Below are 10866 nucleotides of genomic sequence, written 5' to 3'. Positions count from 1 at the left end.
GAGTCATGTTCAGTGAACTTATTACATAATAAGCACCTACATACTAGCTATAGTGTCACCACACAAATGCCTATGAGAACAGACATCCTTCATAATGAAGCAAGCATAGTATGTACCGATCTTTGCGGATTATTAATTACCAGTTAGTAATCCTATGACCAGAAACTATTTAAGTTTAGAGTTATCATCTTTTTAGGTCTCACTATTATGATCTCATCATAATCCAACAAAAGCTTTACTCTAAACTATGTTATATCTTATTTAAACACTTAAATAGATAAAGCCCGTAATAAAAACAAAACAAGTCTTTATTAATATCAATGAAATCAAAACAGATTACATAAAAGTTATTCCTAAATCCTAATACATGATTGGACTTAGGACATATTCCTTTCACCAACCTTATCCTTGGGGTTTCTTTGATGTTCACCCCTTCCCTCACCTAACTGACCCTCCTTCACACTCCCCTCTTTGGCTTTGGTGGATTTTTCAACTGGTACCTTTTGAGAGATACCAGAGGGGGTTTTCTTTGATTTGGATTTAGAAATTACAGTTATTTTGGCAACTTTGGTAGGCAACTGTTTGGTCATTGTCACAGTTGCCATAGCTACTCCTAAACTCAAAAAAATTGGGGAGATTGGAATAGTTGAGGGTATGGATGAACTTACCTCACTTACCTGAGGTGTCTGCATTACAGGAAAGTAGAATATTGGCACATCCCTATGATGGTTGGCTCTATTCAAATCTGCAATGATTCTTCTCTCTTGAACCCAATAAGCCAATTTGTTGTTTGGGTTCTCAAGTACAATCTCTTGACAAAGATGGTTAGCCAATAACATGAAAAATCTAGCATAATATACATTCTTTCCCCTTTTGGCTAACTCACCTAGTTTAAAACCTAACTCATACAAGATAAGGTCACTGAAATTGTAAAATTTATCTGTAACTAGAATGTATAGCATGTTACGCATGAAAATGTTCACAGAATCAAAATTACTGAGTTTTCCAGAGAAAACTTTAGTCACAACATCACACATGAAACTCCATTCCTTCCTAAGACCTAATCTTCTAACATCACTTAGTTTGGTAGTAGGAAGTGCATAATGCATGGAATTAAGCATATTGATAATATCAGTGTCATTGTGTGGTGAAGTTACATTATCATCAGGAATTTTGAAACATGCTTTTATCACATCACTATTGATACAGAACTCATTACCTTTGATAGTTAGAGTGATGGTTTTGTCAGTAGAGTTGTAGATTGCAGTGGTCCACATCTCTTCAACAACTTCATAGAAAATTGTGGGTGATTCAAGCATGGCATAACTTAATTTGCAGTTCTTCACAAAGTCCATCATCTTGTGATAGTCTTCTGATTGCTGAATACCCTTATTGACCAAAGCAGTGAAGTTTTTCTTCTCATAAATGAACCCAGTTTGAGACATAATCTTTACTACAAGTGCAATTGTTAGAAAATGAAAGCTTGAAGAGAAAGAGGATATTTGCTTGAGAGAGAATGAAATAAAAGCAGTTGAATTTGAGAATGATAAAAGAAAATAATTGGAATGAAATAAGCTTTTATACTATCTCAAAAACAACGGATGAAAATAATAAAGAAAAGTAAATTACCCAATAGAAATTGCCTAAAATAGTCGTTTAAAAATAAACTGTAAAAATTCCACCCATTATCCCGTGTAATACTTACAAACTGTAAGTATACTCGATGGATAATGTTCAGGGAATTAACGGTTAAGATTTAGACAATTCAACGGATGAGGATAAACTGTTATCCGTCGAGTTTTAAAAGATTCCAGAAAAGTAATTGATTTTTATTTGCAAATAGTATATCGACGGATGATTCAACTCGATGGATAATGGTCATCCGTCGAGATGCGAATTTTGACTTAGCCAAAATTTCATCCATGACTAAAAATCAGCTAAATTTCTAGCTACATTTCAACTTGCAAAATAACTCAGATAAATTCAAGAGTAATTAAGCATACCTAACTCACTTACCAACCTTGAAAAAGTGGATTCATCCAGTGGCTTGGTAAAGATATCTGCAAGTTGCTTCTCACTTGGAACAAAACGTAACTCTACAGTACCATTCATTACATGTTCCCTTATGAAATGGTACTTGATGTCTATGTGCTTTGTCCTTGAATGTTGCACTGGATTTTCAGTGATGGCAATTGCACTTGTGTTATCACAGAAAATAGGAATCCTCTCAACTTGCAAACCATAGTCTAGCAATTGATTTTTCATCCGTAAAATCTGTGCACAACAACTGCCAGCAGCAATATATTCAGCTTCAGCTGTAGAAGTAGAAACTGAATTTTGCTTTTTACTGAACCGGGACACAAGCTTGTTTCCTAGAAATTGATAAGTTCATGTTGTGCTCTTTCTGTCAATTCTGCAACCTGCATAATCTGCATCTGAATAACCAGTTAGATCAAAACCAGAATCTCTAGGATACCAAATACCAAGTTTTGGTGTTCCCTTGAGATATCTGAAAATTCTCTTAATAGCTATCAAGTGAGATTCTCTAGGATCAGCCTGAAATCTAGCACATAAACATGTAGCAAACATTATATCTGGCCTACTAGCTGTTAAGTACAGAAGTGAGCCAACCATGCCTCTATAGCTTGAAATATCCACAGACTTTTCAGTAGTGTTTAATTCAAGCTTAGTTGCAGTGGCCATGGGAGTTTTTGCAGATGTGCAATCCATTAGATCAAACTTCTTTAAAAGATCAAAAATATATTTAGTTTGACTAATGAATATTCCATCACTAACTTGTTTAACTTGTAAACCAAGAAAGTAAGTTAGTTCTTCCATCATATTCATTTCATACTTACTTTGCATCAATTTGGCAAACTTTTTACAAAGTTTCTCATTTGTAGAGCCAAAAATAATATCATCTACATAAATTTGAATAAATATGCTAGAGCCATTAATATTTCTGAAAAATAAAGTTTTATCTACAGTACCTCTTGTGAAGTGATTTTCCAAAAGGAACTTTGATAAAGTGTCATACCAGGCTCTAGGTGCTTGCTTCAGTCCATAAAGTGCTTTCAGTAGATAATAGACATACTCTGGAAAATTTGGATCTTCAAAGCCAGGAGGTTGACTAACATACACTTCTTCCTCCAAATCTCCATTCAGAAAGGCACTTTTGACATCCATTTGATAGACCTTGAAATTGGCATGGGCTGCATAGGCTAAGAAGATTCTGATGGCTTCAAGTCTTGCAACAGGAGCAAATGTTTCATCAAAATCTATTCCTTCTTGCTGGCAATAGCCTTTAGCAACCAATCTGGCTTTGTTCCTTACTACTATGCCATTTTTATCCATCTTGTTTCTGAATACCCATTTGGTGTCTATTGGATTCTTTCCTTTAGGCTTGGGTACCAGCTTCCATACTTTATTCCTTTCATATTGGTTTAGCACCTCCTGCATAGCTAAAATCCAATCAGGATCTAATAAGGCTTCTTCTACCTTCTTTAGTACTTCCTTTGACAGAAAGCTGATGTATAGACATTCTTCCTGAGTTGCTCTCCTTGTTTGAACTCTAGAAGAAACATCACCAATAATTAGTTCAAAGGGGTGATCTTTTGTCCATTTCCTTGGTTGAGGTAGATTAGCTCTAGATGAAGAGACCTCAATGTTGTCTTGATGTGTGATTGAGTTTTGATTGCTAGAAACTCCCCCTGAGTTTGTGGATCTTTGATTTGAGAAAGGGGTACTTTCTATGGGTGATCTACCTTGACTTCCTGCTCCTTTCGATAACCCGACGGATAGTGAATTTTGAGTACCGACGGATGAGGCAAGTTGTGTTCCGACGGATAACACAGATTGCCTTCCGACGGATGAAGCATTGTGCAACTCGACGGATGTTGAGTTTTGTGCTTCATTGGTGGTAGATTTGTCTGCATTATCCTTAGACACTGTTTCTTGATCACTCTCATCATCACTTTCATCACTGACCATCTCAATATTGTCGAATTTGAGGCTCTCATGGTAATCTCCATCTTTCAGTCCTTCAATCTTTTTATCATCAAACACAACATGTATAGATTCCACAATAATGTTGGTTTATTAGATTGTAGACTCTATATGCTTTACCAACAACATATCCAACAAAAATTCCTTCATCTGCTTTAGCATCAAACTTCCCATTTTGATCAGTTTGATTTCTCAGAATATAGCATTTACAGCCAAAGACATGAAGAAAGTTTAGAGTTGGCTTCTTGTTCTTGAACAATTGATAAGGAGTCATGCATCTTGCTTGATTAATCAGAGAGATGTTCTGAGTGTAGCATGCAGTGTTTATAGCTTCAGCCCAGAAATATGTTGGTAATTTTGATTCTTCAAGCATTGTCCTTGCAGCTTCAATAAGTGATTTGTTCTTCCTTTCCACTACTCCATTCTGTTGTGGAGTCCTTGCTGCTGAGAACTCATGTAAGATTCCATTTTCCTCACAAAATGCTCTCATGACATAGTTCTTGAACTCAGTTCCATTGTCACTCCTGATTCTTCTAACTTTGAAATCAGGATGATTGTTAACTTGCCTTATGTGATTGATGATGATTTCACTAGCCTCATCTTTGGACTTTAGGAAATATGTCCAAGAGAACTTTGAGAAATCATCTACAATTACCAGGCAAAATCTTTTCTTCGAAATTGACAATACATTGACTGGTCCAAACAAATCCATGTGAAGCAATTGCAGAGGCTCTTCAATTGCTGAATCAAGTTTCTTCCTGAATGATGATTTGATCTACTTCCCTTTTTGGCAGGCATCACACAGTCCATCCTTTGTAAACTCCACTAGAGGAATGCCTCTTACTAGTTCTTTCTTTACCAGCTCATTCATGGTCTTGAAGTTTAAATGGGATAGCTTCTTGTGCCATAGCCAACTTTCATCTTGACTTTCTTTACTGAGAAGACAAGTTACAGATTCTGCTTTAGTTGAGTTGAAGTCAGCTAGGTACACATTTCCTCTTCTCACACCATTGAGAACCACTTTGTTGTTTTGATTATTAGTCACAACACAGGCTTCTTTGTTGAAGGTTACTGAGTAGCCTTTGTCACAAAGCTGGCTGATACTCAACAGATTGTGTTTGAGACCATCCACTAAGGCAACCTCTTCAATGATGGTATTGTCCTTTGAAATCAAGCCATATCCCACAGTATAACCTTTGCTGTCATCTCCAAAAGTAATACTTGGGCCAGCTCTATCCTTAAACTCTGTGAGCAGGGTAGAATCACCAGTCATGTGTCTTGAACAGCCAATATCCAAGTACCAAAGATTCTTTCTGTTTCCCTGCACACATCAAAATCAAATCAAGTTGATTTTGGTACCCCAAGTTTCCTTGGGTCCTGCCTTGTTAGCTTTCTTCTTCTATTTTTAAGGTCTTAACTCATTTGACTTAGGAATTTCAGATTCTTCCTTAGTCATTTGGGTTGGGCCTTTGAAACCATTTAATGGCATATTAGCAAACTGTGCATTCATATTCTGTGTAGGTATAGCATTAACAGGTATGGGAGGCATGGCATTTATGTTTGGAAATTGAGATTGAACAGACATGGGAGTAGGCATGGCGGATTTGCAATTAACAGACAAATGATTGACACTGCCACACTTGACACAGATTTTTCTAGGAGCATATTTATCAGGTGTGTAGTTATTGTGTTTCTTAATCCCTACTTTACCATTCCTATTATTTTTCTTTTTAGTCTCTATTTTTACCTCAATTTTCTCAAGTCTGTCACTTAACTGTTTGACAGTCATGTGACCAACATTAGCCTTTTTCCCTTTCTTAGCTTGACTTGACTCTCCTGAAACAAAATTCTTGGAAACAGACCCATACTTCTCATTTAGCTTGATTAATTTGGTTTTGCTAATGGGTTTGCTCACAGCTGACGGATGAGGATTTTCATCAATCGACGGATAACACTTTTTGTTATCCGACGGATAGTCCTCATCATCCGTCGAGTCTACATCTGTCAACAACCCATCTACCAAAATAGGTTCTAGTTTTTCTTTATTCTTTTTCCAGGCTTCATCACAAAAAGACTCAATTCCTTGAACTTTGGTAATTTGAGCATGAACATCCCTGGATGTTTTCTAAGCTTTAATCACCTCTTGTTCACGCTCGAGCTGCTTCTTCAAAATTTCTTCCTTTTTCAAGGACTCAGTTAATTCCTCCTTGGCAATCTTACACTCAATTTTTAGTTTCTCAAACTCAACAAACTGAGAATCAAGCACATTATTCCTCTCACTTAAAAACAAGTTGTTTTCTTTGATTTTAGCATTTTCTTTAGTGAGAGACTTAAGTGTAACACGCAAATGATACAATTATGTAGACATGTCATTTATGGCATCATTACACTCAACTTTAGATAAATGTGCAAGGTTTGTAGTGATTACCTGATTGCTTGAGGAACTTGTCTCTGTTTCATCAGACTTGGCCATTAGGGCTAGATTGACATAGCTGACATCTTCATCTTCATCCAAATCATCTGCTGCCCAGTCATTCTCTTGTGTAATACAAGCCCTTTCCTTTTGTTTGAGTAGATCAAAGTATTTTTGCTTATAATCCACAAACTCAAACCTTTTCTTACTGGAATCTGACTTTCTACACTCATTTGCAAAATGCCCTGCCAAGCCACATTTGAAACATTTGAATTTTGACTTATCCACCATGTTCCTATTTGGCTTGGCTGCTCCAAAGTTCTTTTTGAACTTGAGCTTGGCAAATCTTCTGGAAAGAAATGCTAGGTGCTCATCAATGTCCTCCATGTCATCTTGGCTCAACGAATCTTCATTTTCTGCTGCAAGCCCCTTGCCCTTATTCTCACAGACCTTTGAAGTTGATTCTACAGCTTTCATCTTCACTTCCTTCTCCTTTTCCAGATCAACAACTAGTGCAATGGATCCTCCTTTCTTCTTTCCTCTCTCCATTCTTTCATCCTGCTCTATCTCAAGCTCATAGGTCTTCAGAATGCCATACAGTCTCTCTAAAGTAAACTCCTTATAATCTTGTGAGTTTCTCAATGAGACTGTAATTGGTTTCTATTCCTTTGGAAGAGATCTGAGAAATTTCAGATTGGAGTCTTTAGTCTGATAGACTCTTCCATGCAACTTAAGAGCATTTAGTAGTTTTTGGAATCTACTAAAAATGTCAGTGAGTGACTCACTTTCTTCATTGTGAAAATGCTTATATTGCTGAATCAGGAGCTGCCTTTTATTTTCTCTTACTTGCTCAGTGCCATCACAAATTATCTGTATTGTGTCCCAAACTTCCTTGGCAGTTTTGCAGTTGATAATGTTATCAAACATGTCTGCATCAACTTCATTGAACAGAATGTTCATGGCCTTTTTATCTTTCCTGACTTGTTCAATGTCAGGATCAGACCATTCATGCCTTGGCTTTGGAACAGATGGCTCGTTTCCTGTTGCAGCTCTCATTGGAAGATGAGGGCCTCTTTCTATGCAGTCCACATAGGCCTCATCTTGAGAAAGCATATGAAGATGCATCTTTACCTTCCAATGATGGTAATTATCTTTATCAAGAAAAGGAATCTTGACTCCAACATCTTTCTTGGTCCTTGCTGAATTGTTTTGATCTTTAAACTCTTTGTAGATTAAGAGCTTGCTATTATACCAATTGTTAGTCCCTTAACAATATAGCAAGAATTACAGAAGGGGGGTTGAATGGAATTCTTGAACCTTTTTCTCGAAATAAAAATGTTCAACTCGAAAACAGATATAATGTTTTGATTAGCACAATGCGGAATAGAAACTTGATTGAGTCAAAACGTAAGTAATTAAAAATAAGAGTCTTTAAAAAAAACTTTATGGTGGATTTAAACAATTCCACCAGAGATATATATAATATATCGAGAGGACTCTGTGTGCAGGAATGCTCACAGCTGCTTACAAATGGAACTACTGAGAATACAGGAAATGCTAAGGATTCTGCTTACAAAGATTTCTCTGTTTTTTTTTATTTCTCAGCTATCTCAGTTATATTTCTATTTGCTACTCTCTTGGTTTATATAATACCAAGATTACAAAGTCAAAAAGTCTGAACAAATATAAAAACTATCAGTCTTAAGCTTTGCTGCTTTTTGTCCTCTATTACCCAGTTAATGGGCTTCCACAGTGTGTTTGTATACATCTCGACGGCTGTGTGTCAGCTTTCACTGTTCAACTGCTGTTTGAATTCTTCATATGATCATCCGTCGACTTTCAGAACATCCGTTGATGGTTTAATTGATCATTCGTCGACTGCTATATTAAACATCCGTTGATAGTCATTTGATCATCCGTCGATGGCTTTGTTAATCATCCGTCGGTAGCTATATTGGCACTTGACTCTATTTCACTTATGCAGAATTACAAGACATCATTTATGTACAATTAATCAACCTATTCTGAATATCTAGTTAAAGTCAACATGACTTATATGCTACTACAGATTCTATACAAAGGTGCATACATAACTGTGCTACAGACTTATTATTACATAAGCTACTCACTCGATGTATAATAAGTTAATCATCTGTCGGGACTATAATGAGTTATCCGTCGGGACTGTAATTCTTATCCGTCGAGTGCTACATAATTTCACTAAGTAAAATCTACTTAGATGTTTTGTTTATGTAATCATCAAGTACACAACATATGCACAACACAAACCACTTCTTCTGATTACTAGGAAATCACCTTGTGTTTACCACCTCTCCCATACAATAGGATCCGTAGTTACAAACAACAATGGTGTGGTGTATTGTACATGCGCTTTACCTTTTTCCTTCTCCCTGCTATTTCTCTCCCTTAGTTGAGGAATCCTTCAAAGTATTACTTAAGAATTTATCTCCCCCTAAGAGAAGGAATGTATGCTGTTGTCTGAAGGAGTTCTCATATGTTACTTGGTTGGAAAAGAAATAACAAGTCAGAGTCTGATCAACCATGTCCCTTGAAATTCTGCAAAATGGCTTCACTGTTGATCATCCTGTTAACCAATATTCCCAACTCCTTATACCTTCCAACTATGAGATCACCAATTGTTACCAATTGTTAGCTCCCAACTTGTTAGGTCCCGAAGCATTCTAATCCAATATGTAAATGTTAGGTCCCTAAGAGTTAGGTTCCAATCATAAACAAATTCAAGACCCGAAGTATCAAGAACCAATGTTTAGGGATAGGGAATGGGATATCGTGTTTCTCTTTATTCCTCACTGTGAGTGTGGGATTCTATTTTGTGTACCTCACATGTGTTTCACTCTTCTCTCCACTCGTGTTTACACTCATTCTCACAAGTGTATCACTCCTCTTATAGCTCCAAAATCCAGTTGTACCTGCAGGGAAAATCACCTTACTCATCCTTAATGAGGTCACAAGTGGTGCAATGGGAGTTCGCAAATCCCCATCCTTGTTAGACTCGTCAGATGAATCTGAGTCATAATCTATAAGTTGCTAGTTTCCCTTTTAGGGTTCCAGATTTGAACTTTGGGAAGGTAAACAATGATCCAAATAATTTAGCATAAAGATCAAAGTTCCCTTCTAATGTCTGTGAAGACATTTCCTTGTGATTCATCAGGTAAATCTGAATCATTGTCAACAAGTTGCCGATCGGCACCTATGTCAGATCCACTATCCGCAGATGCATCCAAGGGATTTAAGCCTGGGGAGGTAGACACTGACCACTGACATATGGTTATTGGATCAATATCCTCTCCTAACACCTGTAAAGGCAATTGGTCCATTTGAGAACCTTGAAAAATCGATTCTGACCGTAAAATGGTCGAAACTCTTGTTTCTGTCAACTCATCCTTTGTGTGTGTAACCTATCCTTGTGCATCAAGAATTGTTTATGTTTGAGGTGGTGACACTACATCGGATACCCTGGCTGACAGGCGAATTTCAAAAGACGCACCATGTTGAGAGGATGAATCTAGTAACTGTTTTGTGCCTTTTCAGCCATTACATCTTTTTGAGAAGATGTATGGGGGCTAGCAGTTGCCTCAATTTAAATACTACTCATCTTTGTAGGAGACAGAACTTCTGGGTTGACTTCAGAACCTTCCTTATGTGGTGCACTAAGGCACTTTCTCCCTCACGCTCATTCATACTTCATTTCAATGGTAAGAGAGTGTTGGTTGGTTCCAGTTCTGTGTTTATCTTTACAGACTGGGATAGAAGTTGTGGGTTTTCAACCTCATGACTATCAAATGAAAGAAGGCCATTGGAGGCTGAACCTGTATCACAGAGCATATGGAAATATAGAGATAAAATGCACTTAAGATCTATAACGAATGAAAATTATGCATTTAATCTTTTGAGAGAAATGATGTACAATAGTGATTTCAAAAGATTTTAATGAAATAAGTAATCAACAATGTTGAAAGAAGTTTAATTTTTTCCTAAAACTGTTCAAGTGCACAAGTCTGTTTTTATGCCTAAAAAGATAAATGATTTGATAAGACACAGACTGATGATCTAGCAGTATTAAGAAGAGAAAGAAAGATTTTGTCTTTTAATATGAATGAGTTTTTGTAAAAGCATTGATCACTTAGGGTAAAGTCTAAGCAATTTTCATTCATATCAAAAGCTCCATAATCTATCTTTATAAAATTATAATTAACAATATTGTTTGTTGATAAATAATCTTAATAAGAATGACTATGCTGCTGATTTCAAATTATAGTAAATCTTTCAGATATAGCAACTCATATAAATTCACTAAAACTTAAAATTTCACAATCATCTGCAATAAAATATTAACAATATATCATTGACTGATACTTGTCAAGTACTTTAGATACTAATAATTATGTTGCATCCTATTTTAAATA

Source organism: Apium graveolens, chromosome 1 (genome assembly GCF_009905375.1).
Source record: "Apium graveolens cultivar Ventura chromosome 1, ASM990537v1, whole genome shotgun sequence".
NCBI classification, from domain to species: domain Eukaryota; kingdom Viridiplantae; phylum Streptophyta; class Magnoliopsida; order Apiales; family Apiaceae; genus Apium; species Apium graveolens.
The sequence above is the reverse complement of the archived record's forward strand: the minus strand, read 5'-3'. Positions refer to the sequence as shown.